The following is a 12,540-nucleotide window of genomic DNA, read 5'->3' on the forward strand; positions in this document are numbered from 1 at the left end:
CTGATCAATATTGTTTATTCCAACAAAAACGGGGAACGCAAGACAAATTACTGATACCAAATCATAAGTTACAGAATCAAAGACTCGAAAATGTTTTTTCTAAGCAAAAATGATAATTTTTCTTATACAACAGAAACTTTCCAAGGCTCAGGAAAAAAAAAGAAAATTGATACGAACCTTTTTACTAGACTAAAATTTCACATATCCCGACAAAAAGCATTGAAAATTATTAGCTGATCGTGAGCTGTAAGCGTTAATTGTCTCCAAATTGACTTCATATTCAGCTCCGGAATGCAGAACCCTCCGGTAAATACGGCCTTGTCGCCCTGTCGCGTGCTCTCTACGCCTGGCCTTGTCTTTTGGTAAAACTACTGGGACCTTTCGACTTTCTGCTGACAGGTACACTTCACCAACCCTGTAGCCAGGGCTCACTCTGGCTTCGTATGGAATATCAGCCACTTTTGAAGAAACCAATCCGCCAGTTGTATCACCAACAACGCTTTTCACGCATCGTGTTGAAGTAAAGACGGACGTTGTGTTGCCTGCGTCGAACACCATCCGACGTCTGAGGCACCTCAATGGTGAAGATTTTTTATCCTGAATTTTGTCGTGTGCAGGGGAGCATTCTTCAGGTGGGTTAGCACAATTATTGCCCTGGACCAAAACGAGTCGCGGCTTGGATACATTCACATGTGTGAAGGCCATGTTTGAGGTTAAAGTAGGATTTATGTCTTGTTTATTTCTCTAAAGGGAATAGTTATAGTGGCTATTGTTACTGAAGGAAGGGATAAATAAATGAAAAAAGGAAGAAAAGGGGGAAGGAAAGAAATACCGAGAAGTATATTCAACATTCGTGACAAGGAAGACGTGGTCAAAAACTGAAGCATAGGTGCCGTGCATTTTTTAATTGCAAGATCAGAGACAACCTTCTTCCCAGGATTCTCTTCCCATAAGAACGAGTGGGAGAGGTTCCCTGGGAACGAGGTTGGATAGGAGAGATGTGCACCTACCTACGAGTTATTTGATTACATTTTACCGAAAAGGAATTTGTAGTCTTAGAAAACTTACGACACCGTACGTGAGTAAACTAACGGACCGGGTTCACTAGGTCCACCAGTGCTAAATTCCCCGTAATCTGCGTTGCAGGCTTTTGAAGGAGAAGCGAAGATTCGGGAACGCAAGGCAAAAGGCGAAACCTTCCCCCTTCTTCGCGCGGCCTAAAATTTGTCGCGCGCGGTGCGCCCCCTTCCCCTTCGAAAGCTTCCCAAGCAGGCTAAATTTCCCGAGATATCAAGTGATGTTAGTATGTGTAATCATATTGTGACGAGTGAAATTAGGGAATAATTTCACGCACGTTTTGTCCTAATAAATCCTAATAATTTCCCGAGCCTTACCTATTAATATTATGAGTGACGAATTACGTTAGCAATCGTGAATTTTTGACATTTTTAACCTGGATCGCATCGATCGAGAACTCCACTCTCTCAAATGTTTAGACCTTAAATTCGGCTTAAGTTCATAATTTTCAGAGTTTGAAGACGACGAAGTTATGTTCAATTAATAAGACTAGTCTTCGATAACAGTTTTCAGTAATACCATAAATTTCAACGCCATAACTCATTTCCACGTTAAGACTGTGACAACCCTACCTGTATTTTCAGTGAATAATAACTTCTTGACTTCTCTTCTTTTCGTTACACCTTCTTCCTTTAGCCACAAATTAATGTTTAGATATGAAAGGAGCATCAACGAATAAATAGGTTTTGAACTGAATCATGTGATAAAAAAGATAAGACGCAATAAGATAATTTTAATTTAGGGAAATGTGCCTAATCACATCTGTATATAAGCTTTTCAGTTTCATTGGTGGATCAAGAGGAAAGGCCCTGGGACTCACCCCATGTCATTTTAGATCAAAGCGGGACCCAAGGGCAGAGGTGCTGAGATATTCTATTTCGGGTAAGGAGCGTCCCCACCGGGCCTTACCCTGCAGGTGTAAATCGGTCTCTGAGTTGAATGGTTTTATCATTTTAAAGTTAAGAAAATTGAGGCTGTAAAATAGTTTCCAGAAAAACAATTGTCATTGATGGAGGCGCATGTCCCATTCCTTTACTTTCGAAATCTACCAAGAAAGTGAACAACTGAAAGCGTCCCCATGAAACTGTGCGGCCAATAACTCAGGCTTCTATGTTTCAACGCTGCTACAAGGCTACTTCTTTTTTGCGAAGACGGATGACTAAAGATCCGGACAGACAAAAGCAAACAGACAAGGTCTTTTGGAAACCAAAAAACCCCGCTATGTCTGGAAACCGATAGTTCGTAGCTTTGCAGCGGTTACATCACAACACAGTATATGTACGTATTATCTAGCCTACGAAGTAGTCGTTTTCATTTCTTTCGATCAAGCGGGAAAAGCGCGCGAGTCGCTTAAGGGCATGGGGTAAAAAGGAGCCCACACACACATACACAAGTTAGGAGCGGGAAGGAGAGCGGAGAAAGAACGGAAGAAACGTTCCCGCAAATTTCCCCGCTCGCTCTTTTTCTTTTCCCGTCTTAGTGCGTCATCTGGTTTATCAGGCTGGAAAATATCTTACACAAAACGCAAGGCTGAAATGGGGGAATTATAAGCTTTCTGATCCAAATACGATTTGTAGATATAGTTTAGTCACTTATGTCCAGGTTTGCAAGCAGCTGCAAAATTTGCCATTTTTCGTGTGCTCGCGAAAAATCCCAAAAATCGAAATTTTGGCGACTTTTCGCAGGTCATTGCCATGTTAACGATCAAGTCGCAAGTCAGTTGCGGATTTTTACAAATTTGCGAAAATCGCAAGGTCGACGATTTTTCGCTTTACTCGCGATTTTTTGGTAATTCACTTGTGAAGGCAATTAAAGCATAAGTGCTATGTCCCAGTGCAAAACATCCTCGCGCTACAAGCTTAATGAGCAATCATAGAGATGCACGAATGTTTTGGGACGGGCCATACATTCCTATTATATCTGATACAAGGTGCTTTTAGTAATTCAAAACGAGATTTATTCCGCAGTCATTCACGACTACTCCTTCAAGATGCCAGTTATATCTAGCCCTTGGCGCTGTTATTACGAGAGAATAAGTACAACCTGGATAGAAAGAAGGACCAAGGTATTACAGAATATATTCATTATTATACTACTTATTAACAGGGAGTGTAATCTCAGACTGATATTTCCCTGTAATGGCAGAACGGACGAGGTTAACTAGTTATTTATAATATGGCTTTTTCATTATAGCCAGCGGATAACGTTAAAACAACACATCGATCACCAAGAGTTGTACAATTAAGCCCGCAATATAGTCAGGTGACTGGTCAGTGGATACCCTTTCTGACAGCTGTCAGTTGTCCATGACATGGATGGCCGTAAGGATGTCCACTATCAAATGATTCATAGTCAGTGAATATAGCCAGTGCAAGTTTAAGCTTACCAGAAAAAGGAATACAATCGATTAGAAGTGTTACAATACAAGAGTCAACAAATTCAAAATGTTGCTGTACTTTTTAATATTGTTGAAAACGGCTTGCAGCAAGTTCACCGCATTTCAGCACTTTGAAATGGATCACTGCAAAACTCCGTGATCGCAGTTTAAATGCCTCAAATGGTAATATACGTGTACAATATTATTATTAGTTTGTTACTGGTATCACAAAATAAAATGAGGTTAAAACTTTTCAAGTTAATATTTTGATGAAAGCAAAATTAGCCTTGCAACAAAATTTTTCACAGCATACATGATAGAGATATGTGCTGGTTTTAATTGCCTCGCTCAAAACTAAAAATCTAAATTAAACCATTGAACCAATCAAGTCTACATAGTCTAAGGTCCAAGCGGTTCCTGATACTGACTTGAGCGGTTACACGTCACCCAAATAGTTCCAATATGGATAAGCCGTACGTGGTCTTCTCCTTCCCTCGCTACCTTGAATCTACTAAAGATTGCTCAAAAATCCGCACCTCATTTCTAGACATAGGACACAATTCTAACACCCCATTTCAGACGCTAGCGGTTTAAATCTACCCAATTTTTCAAAACAAAGCTCCGTTGATTGGCGCCACACCTACATACATGTCATATATAGCTTATAGAAGATGCAGCAGAGAGGAGAAGTGTGACGTCACGTTACCACGTTAGTACTATTTCTGGATGACAACAAAACCAACGACGACAGCGACGCGACGGCAAGAAGAACGGCCAAAAATAATATGTTTATATTAACAAACAACAACTTTGCACATGTATCACGCTATTTTGTATATTTATTTGCTGTCGTTGCACCACTACGACATGAAACTTCCTAATTTCACAAGCCCGCTTTATGGAGTAGGTGAACACGACCAAAAAATTGTCGCTTTAAGTTTCTAAACTTAGATAACGATAGATACGGTCCCAAAGAAAATTTCGCCAATATTTGCCAAATTAAATGAAGTTGATTAGTGAAGTTTGAAATAGTGCGAATACACTTTAAAGTGACTTTATCAGTTTGTTGTCATCCAAAAATTCTGCTACCATGGCTACGTGATGTAACGACGTCTCCTCTCTATTGTCTGAAACAGGTGACTTTTCACTTCAGCAATGAAAGCGTGATCACAGCAATACGTTGGCCCAGTTCTTCAGTCGCGTTTTTCGCGCCACTTGATTATCGCTTCCTAAAACCTCCGTAGCGCCTTCCGATGAAAACGACAAAGTCATCTTCTTTACCTACGTGACAGCCTTCCCGATCGACTTTTTTATTTGGTTCAACCCAAAAGCTTTTCAAAAAATTCAAACATCCCAAGCCCTGTTCAGAGGAAGGGCCCTATCGAGATGGCAATACGGAACTAACTAACTATTAAGCGGCTTAATAGGGTGGACGCGTTTGTATTTTCTATATTAGAATATGATGACATGTCAGGAAAATAACAAGAATTCACTTAAAAAGCTGCCAAGGCGGCTTTCACTGCTTTCACATATTCACATCATGAATTCTTTGAAAAAATTTGTACCTAATCTAAATGTTAGCTCAGACTAATTATCAAAAACAAATAATAATTTTTAAGAATACTGAATGCAGTTTTTGTCCTTTCTTAGTACCATCCGTCACAAAATAACTGGCGTGACGTTGAGCGCTAGGCTTAGTTGGTCTAAACACACTTGCATTCATCAAGACAGGTGGTTATCTGGTCTGTGTTGTCACCATTCTCATAACATCCGTGAGGAGGAGAAAAGCATACTTCGCAAAATTCTGGATCCTTCGCGTCCATAAAAGGTTCGTCAAAGTAAGCGTCCACACTTCGTTTCTTTGCACAGTAGCATTCTGACGCACACGTGTTAATCTGGTCTCCGTCGTCGCCTACCTGATAGCACAGTGGAAAGCAGTGTCCGCATTCTACGGCTGGTTCATTCATGTAGGCGGGTCTGTCAAACTCAGCCCGGTTTGTTCTGAAATATCTTGCACGAAGCTCTGGAATTGTGAAATGCAGAAGTAAGTAAGCAAGGTAATTTTTAAGTGCTACCCCGTCAAGACAGACTGCAAGAAGTCGAGTCGAGTCTTCGCGGTACTGAAGAGAGCGAACGAGCCCAGAAGGGAGCTATCTGTTCGCGATACAATCCTAAGGGCCTTGTGCTAGCAGCCTTGAGTGGCCGTTTTGGTGAGGTTGTTCGAGAAACTGGTTTGTTTCTGTTCGAATTCAACCATGGGACTGTGTTTGATTTAACGGAATCGTTTCTTTTATTTTCAAAGTAGTTTACGCAACAAAGACGACGACTTTGGCGAAAAAAGTGAATTCACGCATTTCAAAATTCATCCATCATATTCTATTACGTTCAATTTGTCAAATGTTGGGTAAAGTGAGCGAGGAGAAAAAATAGGGGAGAAGAGAGAAAAAGCAGTAATTGTAATCTTAGTGTTTTAGTTTTGGCTACTTTCGACGGAAGAGCCGCAATTTTAAAGAAACGTTTTTAAAAATCCAGCTAGAAATCAATAACAAACTTCACATTGACTTGTATCTAACAAACCATGAAGACTCCCAGACTGAGAGAAAAGAAAATGAAAGGAGAATTTAGAAAAAAGCCCTAGGAAGAAAAAATGAAACTGATGATTAAAGTTATAATTTCTTTCAAATATTTCGTCGTTTCTGATTGGCTTCTAATTCTCCATAACCAGCCGACACTTGCCATATTTAGAAGACGCAAGCAATAGTTGCTTAGCCTGTTCCAAGCGTTCAGATAGTGGAGAGCGGTGCGAAGTACTAGGGATAGCGATGAAAAGTAGAGGGGGACTGGGGAGAGAGGTGCGGGTTCCCTCTCTCACCTCCCCCCTCCCTCGCTTTTATTTTTTCGCGCTCCTTTTTTCTTCCCACCGCTCCCCACTATCTGAACGCCTGGAACAGGCGAATAGTTGCTAAATGTAGTTTTGTAGCTGAAAGCTTGTTCCAAGGGTATTATATTATTTTCTTTCAAATACTAAGTCTTTATCAAATTAATGAAGTCGTAATATTAGTAAGAAACAGTTTTATTTTTGAATACCATGAGGGCAAAAATAGAGTACAATTCTGAGCGCTTTGAACAATAGAGTGCAAGGGTAACTTACCTCTATAGGCACGACGGGACGAAACGCCACGTGACATTACTGACGTCATCATAATTACCATGATTGTCAGCATCATAAACGAAAAGGCGGTCTTCATGGTGATAGTGTAACCAGGGCAAAACAAAGGACTAGAAGGATCTAAAACATGTATGAAAAGAATCGATTGTTTAAAGTGATTTTTAATTCAGTTAACTCATCCAAAAAACAAAAGCAATTCAATGATAAATCATTTGCTCTAGGTAGTAGATCATACGCTTAGAGTGGCATAGGAAGGTACGGCTGAACTAAGAAAGCACAAGGAGACGCAGTACCTGTGTGTTTTTTTCTCAGTTAGAGATTTCGGTTAATTCCCTTTCTCAGTATTCGTCGAGAAAACAACCACAGGATTTTTCTACCAACCACCGAGCCATTAAAACCAAAAACAAAAAGAGGAAATAATATATAAAGGCCGCTTAAGCCGCGAGTTAAGTTCTTTGTTTAATGCAGTTACTAAAAATCAAAGGCAACATACAATAAGTCAGTGAGTCTAAGTCTTTTTTTTTTATTCTCAGTCTCAATTTCAAAGTGTTTTGAAAATAAAACGAAATGAAAACTTTATCAGGTGATGCTGACTGAAAAAAAAAAAGAAAAGAAAATAACATAAAAAGGATAATTAGGAAATAATCGAGCTACGAATTATTTTTCTTTTAGCTTAACGGATAGACCATGAACAGACAATTTTAGAGGGAAAGAAGACCTCCTCTATTAACGAATTTACATCAAAAAATTTAATTTATCGATGGGAATGATACTGAAACGGTCTGCTTTTCAACTTGAAAAGCAGACAAACTCTTTCTTGTTAGGGAATAGCAACTCGGTGGACACTTTCAATTTCACCCTTGAACTCTGCTGCTCAAATTTGGCAATGCATCTTCATTTCCGGCAAGTCCAATTGTGATTTTTACGAAGTAAGTCTAATTATGACAATCATGCCATGCAGATTTTCTTACTTTTGCTTTCGATGATAAAAAATGGAAAAGTTGAAATAAAGACACAATGGTCGATTATCTCTCGAAAAAACCAAAAACCTTTTAATTTCCAGGCCACTTTTCCACTCCGAATTCAAATCTAACGATTTGGCCGGTTTTTTCAAAGACACGAGCTTGCGAGCTTGGTCAGGTCCTGAAGGAATAGTACAGTAGCAAATTATGATAATTTATTTGTTGCGCGCAATTCTGACCCATTTGTTTGCAAGCATCAAGCATGAAATATTACATTGCATTTTTTGGCGGCTAAAGTTTGTTAGACAACATAAATAACACAAACAGCGGTGACAGACATGGTAAACTGAGCACACAGTTTTGAAACACTGTAACAGTTACCTTTGCAAATGTAGGTCATGATCTTACGCCAGGCCGCTAGCAGTACATGTAACGTAAATTTCATTGTGAAAATGCACTGGTTTTCCTTGTTTATCCCAACCGTTTGTGTTTAATTTTCAATCAAATTACGATGGCCTAACTGAACAAGTACTTATGATTTTTAATTATTTCAGTTTAGCGCTTGTTCGTAAACAACCCTAATCCTAAACTAAATGAAGTATTAATACTGTAAAACCCCGCGACTAAAAACCTGGTTTTTTCCAAGTTAGCGTAAACAGCTTCTTAATATAAATGGTAGTTAGCACAAGTTTAGGTTCTTAAATAGGTTCTTTTCTTCTGAAGAAAAAAATGCAATATATATACCTCAGAGTATTTAGTGGTTCAGCTTATTCCTCACATAAAATCATTATAAAAAAAAACTGAATTTCTGTAAAAATGAACATCGTTAAAAAGAAGAAACGTTAAAATCTGCAATTGTATCAATGAAAATTTTATTTGGTTTAAACAATGGCATTTACATTGCAGTTGGAATGATGTGGCACTTACATGTACGTTTCCAAAGAGGATTCTTAATGTTTTTTCATTTTAGAAAGTAAGAACTTGTTTCAAAGTTTTGGCTGCACTTACAGTGAGAATTAAGCCAGTTAAAAAAGTCTTCCTATCTGCTATGATATGAATTGCTATTTAAGTCTTTAAAGTGCTTTTAAAGAAGTTATCAGATACAAGATCATTAAAAATGGTTGAAAGAATAAGAAGCCTTTTTTGTGCCACTCTAAGTTTTCAAAAGTTACTTGGTCGATTTTACTATGTGCTAATGTTATTGTGTAAAACTAGGGAAAGAGGTAAAATCTTTGCGCGGGCGGTTCTCAGCGAAGCCCGCGCGCGCTTTTTTAGACCGAGCTAATTTTCGATCATGAATCAAAAAATAATACAGAAGACTGTGGAAAGAATTAGATCCCATCAACATAACATTCTTTGAGTTAATTTGAGAACATATGCAATAACGAGGCAATAATAACTTGTCTTTGTCAGTTCAAAATCGTAATAATAGGCTTACCTCTTGGGACCTTAAATGATGTTTCCACCACAAGCTCAAGTGACGAACTGATTTGGCTGTATGGGACTCACACCAATTAACTAAACGATTTGACAAAGGGTGTATAGTCTATTATAATTGACTAATTGCTTAGACTATTTTGACAGGCCGAAGCTAGCCTATTATTCTAAGACAATAGAGTAGCGTTTCTTTTTGTAAAAAAACATTCAGCTGAATTAAAAATAAAACACTGTCTAACCTTCAATTCGTATGTCCTGTGAACCGAAACCTACGCATGCGGTATAGGTGCCTCACTTGCTCTTTTCCCGCCAAATTAAGTTGCAAAAATTATGCGGATGTGTTTCTAGCCATTGATAGAAAACTTAGGAAACCCACCTATCGTAAATGCAGTTCTCCTCTCTTGCTTGTTTGTTGTTCTCTGACTCTTTATGGCGAAATTCCGTACGTTCAGATCAACACATTTGTCATATACGCTAATTAGGGTCCTCAGAGTGTCCGCTTAGTACAGAAGTCATCGTGGAAATTGTTGCATGGTTGGTTTCACAAGAGTGCTTCCATACGGCATAATTTACGAATTAGCATTTCACGTAGAGTGTGAAAGGTTATTAAAATATTTGTATTAGCAATTTATATACCACACTTGATGACCATTGTAACCATATCCACTCTAGCCGATGTGTACCACACACCAAGCATAATCAACACCATTAATTTATAACTGTCAATAATTTATTTAACCAGGAGCCAATTCTGATTTAACCAATAGAAAAGCAAAATAAAACTTAAACAAGTAAAATAACGATTTAATGTTCCGACGTTTCGGCGACATCATGACGCAATTATCAAGGAATAAAGATGCGAGTTGAAAAGGAGTTAAATACAACTCGAAATGGCCTCCGAGCAAAAAGATGTATCCAAGCTGCGACTCATTGTGGTCCAGGGCGATAACTACTCAAAAGAAGCAGGAGAATACTCCCGTACAAACGACAAGGTTCGAGATAATTACATCTGGGTGTGTGACAGCAAACCTCGGATGATGTTCTATTCAGGAAAGGGTTGGGTCATCACGGGAACATATTACATGCGAAAGGTTCTTGATGGTGCTTGTGGCGGCTTCGTGTATTCTAAACATGGTGATGTCTTCCCGTACGAAGCTGACTGGAGCCCAAACTTTGAGATCAGTGAAGTGTATCTATCAGCTGAATGTCGATGGGTGCCAGCGTACAAGTCACCCGCCCTGCATATTCATTGGTCATCTCCAGCTAATCCAGAAGTTCAAAGAGAGGGTGTTACCTGGTTCTATAACGAGGTTACCGTGAAGGAGACAGCAGATTTTACCTACTATTGTACCAGTGAATTCTATGGAGGCTACATGGGAATCCAGGATCGCTCAACTAAATGGGTGATCTTCTCGATATGGGACAGGACCTCCACAGATGATAATCCTAAAGCGCCATCTGATGACTTGGTGAAAGTGCTTGCTCAAGGGGTAGGCGTGACCGTTAAACGATTTGTTGGAAAAGGTACTGGGGGTCAAAGTCACCTTGTCTATGACTGAAAGGTGGGTCACCCATATCAACTCATGGTCAACGTTGGACCAGACACAAAAATGTGACAAGGCCATATTCACAGGATGGTTTCCTATTCAAGAGCTGAATATCTGGCGTCTGCTGGCTTCATTTTAAGTGCGTCCCAAAGCGGCAAGCAAGCACCTGGAAGATCCTCACTCATTTCTCGAGGATTGGGCAGGAACTGGACGTCGACGACAGGGCTTTTACGGACCGGCTTGGATTAAAACAGACAAAGACCCTTGGGTGCAGGCAATGCACGGCAGAGGCACAACGACGGAGTCACAAATTAACAGGAATGTCGTCTTGACCGATGATCGCAGACGTCTTGGAATGAAAACTGGTGGACTAGCATTGGCCAATAAGTCCTAGTTGTTTTTGTTGTCGAATGAAACTGGAGCATTCTGTGCTTTATACCGAGTGTAGAGCCAGTCTCGTTCGTACCCAATTGCTTCTCGTATTTGCGCTGTGATTGCTTCAATAGTTTTTAGAGTGTCTGTTCGGTTTGAAGAGAAGGAAGATTCTTCCTCCTTCCCAAGCGCCTCTGCGGGAATTAATCACTTGTATTTATGACTAAATTGCGAGTAGAGTTCGAATAAACGGAAGCTTGAATAAGCTGACACTCGGCCGGTACCAGTCTGGTGTAGGGAGCTCAGGTTAAGTTATAAAGCCGACAGTACTGTGGTTTAGGCCTTTGGCGGATGTGCTAGTAAAAGTATATCCCGTTGCTTTCCCTCCTTTATTTTGCTGGAAAGGCAAAGATAGAGCGATTTTCGTGTGACGGTGAAAAATAGTTTGGTAAGTGTTCGTTATTTGTTTTATCAGCCAACAGATGAAAAGATTAAAACATGCCCGAACGTGAGGCCGTCCTTGGGAATATTGGCCCGAGGTCGTGGCAGTACGTACTGCCACGACTAAAAATTCCCCAGTACGGCCCGAGCGAGCTCGGTTAGTAAATTGTTTATTATATACACCGTATTCACAAATGGCGGACACGCGGGAAAAAACTGGTGCCTAGTCATGAAAGCGAGGCGTTGGAGGGTAAACAAAAATTGCAAATGAAGACTTTCAGTGAACTTGCAGAGTGTTTAGCACGGATTCCACGTAAAATAACTTTGTATGGACGTCTTTTTAAATGCAATGACGTGGGATGTCTTCTGCTTTTAATGTTTAGTACTGATTTGCTGTTTGCAATCAAAAGGGACGCGTATATCTTCAAGGAAACAGGATGATTTTGGAGGTTGCCGAAGCCTCAGAAGCTCGACAAGTGGGCGATGGCTGGAGAAAAGCGTCAAACGTGTTGGCCCAAATTTCACGCTGAAACCGAATACGAAAGCCAGCTCACTGCAATTCTGTAATACAGAATTAAAAACCGATATTGGTGGCAAGAAAAAAGGAAATAAGCGACGGATATATGGCCTACTTGTCAACGGAAGAGACGTCCGCCATTACACAAAACAGGTCAAGTCGAGAGCGGGTGAACGATTCATTCACGAGACTCATTCATTCATGTCAGTGTCATTTTATACATATCTATGTATGTCTGTATTTACAACTTCCTTTGGATGATATTAATTCCGTCGCTTTGGAGTGAATTGTTAGAGGTACGTTGGCAGAGCTTAGCAAAAATCTTTTGATTTCTTTGTCATTGCGAAATAAAATAATTTTATAAAAACTAGAAGCTCTAGTGTGTGAATCTTATAGCTTGCTATTTGCCTGGTCTCCTTTAGGGCATTATCTCGGAGAGCTCATGGTAAAAAAGTGGTATAAAGCTCACATTTTACTAGGTTAAAACTTTTAAGGCAATGTTTGTGTCAGGACTGAACACGGCAAGCTTCTGTTTCGAATCATTAAATTCGAGTCTGGATCCGTTGAAGAAGACCATCATTTTATTTATTTATGTATTCTTCACTTTTAAAATATTATGGAACATGAAGTTAAAACTCTTA

The 12,540-nt window shown here is 39.7% G+C and overlaps 2 long non-coding RNA genes and 1 pseudogene across 2 annotated transcripts; 1 reads left to right on the forward strand and 2 right to left on the reverse strand.

Annotated features, from left to right (window-relative positions):
- On the reverse strand, positions 1 to 1,742 carry LOC140944292 (uncharacterized). The gene is made up of 2 exons (XR_012166691.1): positions 1,650 to 1,742; positions 1 to 744 (listed from the first exon to the last, which is right to left on the reverse strand). It is a non-coding gene; the product is annotated as an uncharacterized lncRNA (long non-coding RNA).
- A 3,575-nt stretch (positions 1,743 to 5,317) lies between these two features.
- Positions 5,318 to 9,133, reverse strand: LOC140943909 (uncharacterized). The gene is made up of 3 exons (XR_012166650.1): positions 9,024 to 9,133; positions 6,606 to 6,743; positions 5,318 to 5,477 (listed from the first exon to the last, which is right to left on the reverse strand). It is a non-coding gene; the product is annotated as an uncharacterized lncRNA (long non-coding RNA).
- Positions 9,134 to 9,912: 779 nt separating this feature from the next.
- On the forward strand, positions 9,913 to 10,963 carry LOC140944690 (uncharacterized; annotated as a pseudogene).
- The last annotated feature ends 1,577 nt before the right edge of the window (positions 10,964 to 12,540 follow it).

Source organism: Porites lutea, chromosome 7 (assembly GCF_958299795.1).
Source record: "Porites lutea chromosome 7, jaPorLute2.1, whole genome shotgun sequence".
Taxonomy (NCBI): domain Eukaryota; kingdom Metazoa; phylum Cnidaria; class Anthozoa; order Scleractinia; family Poritidae; genus Porites; species Porites lutea.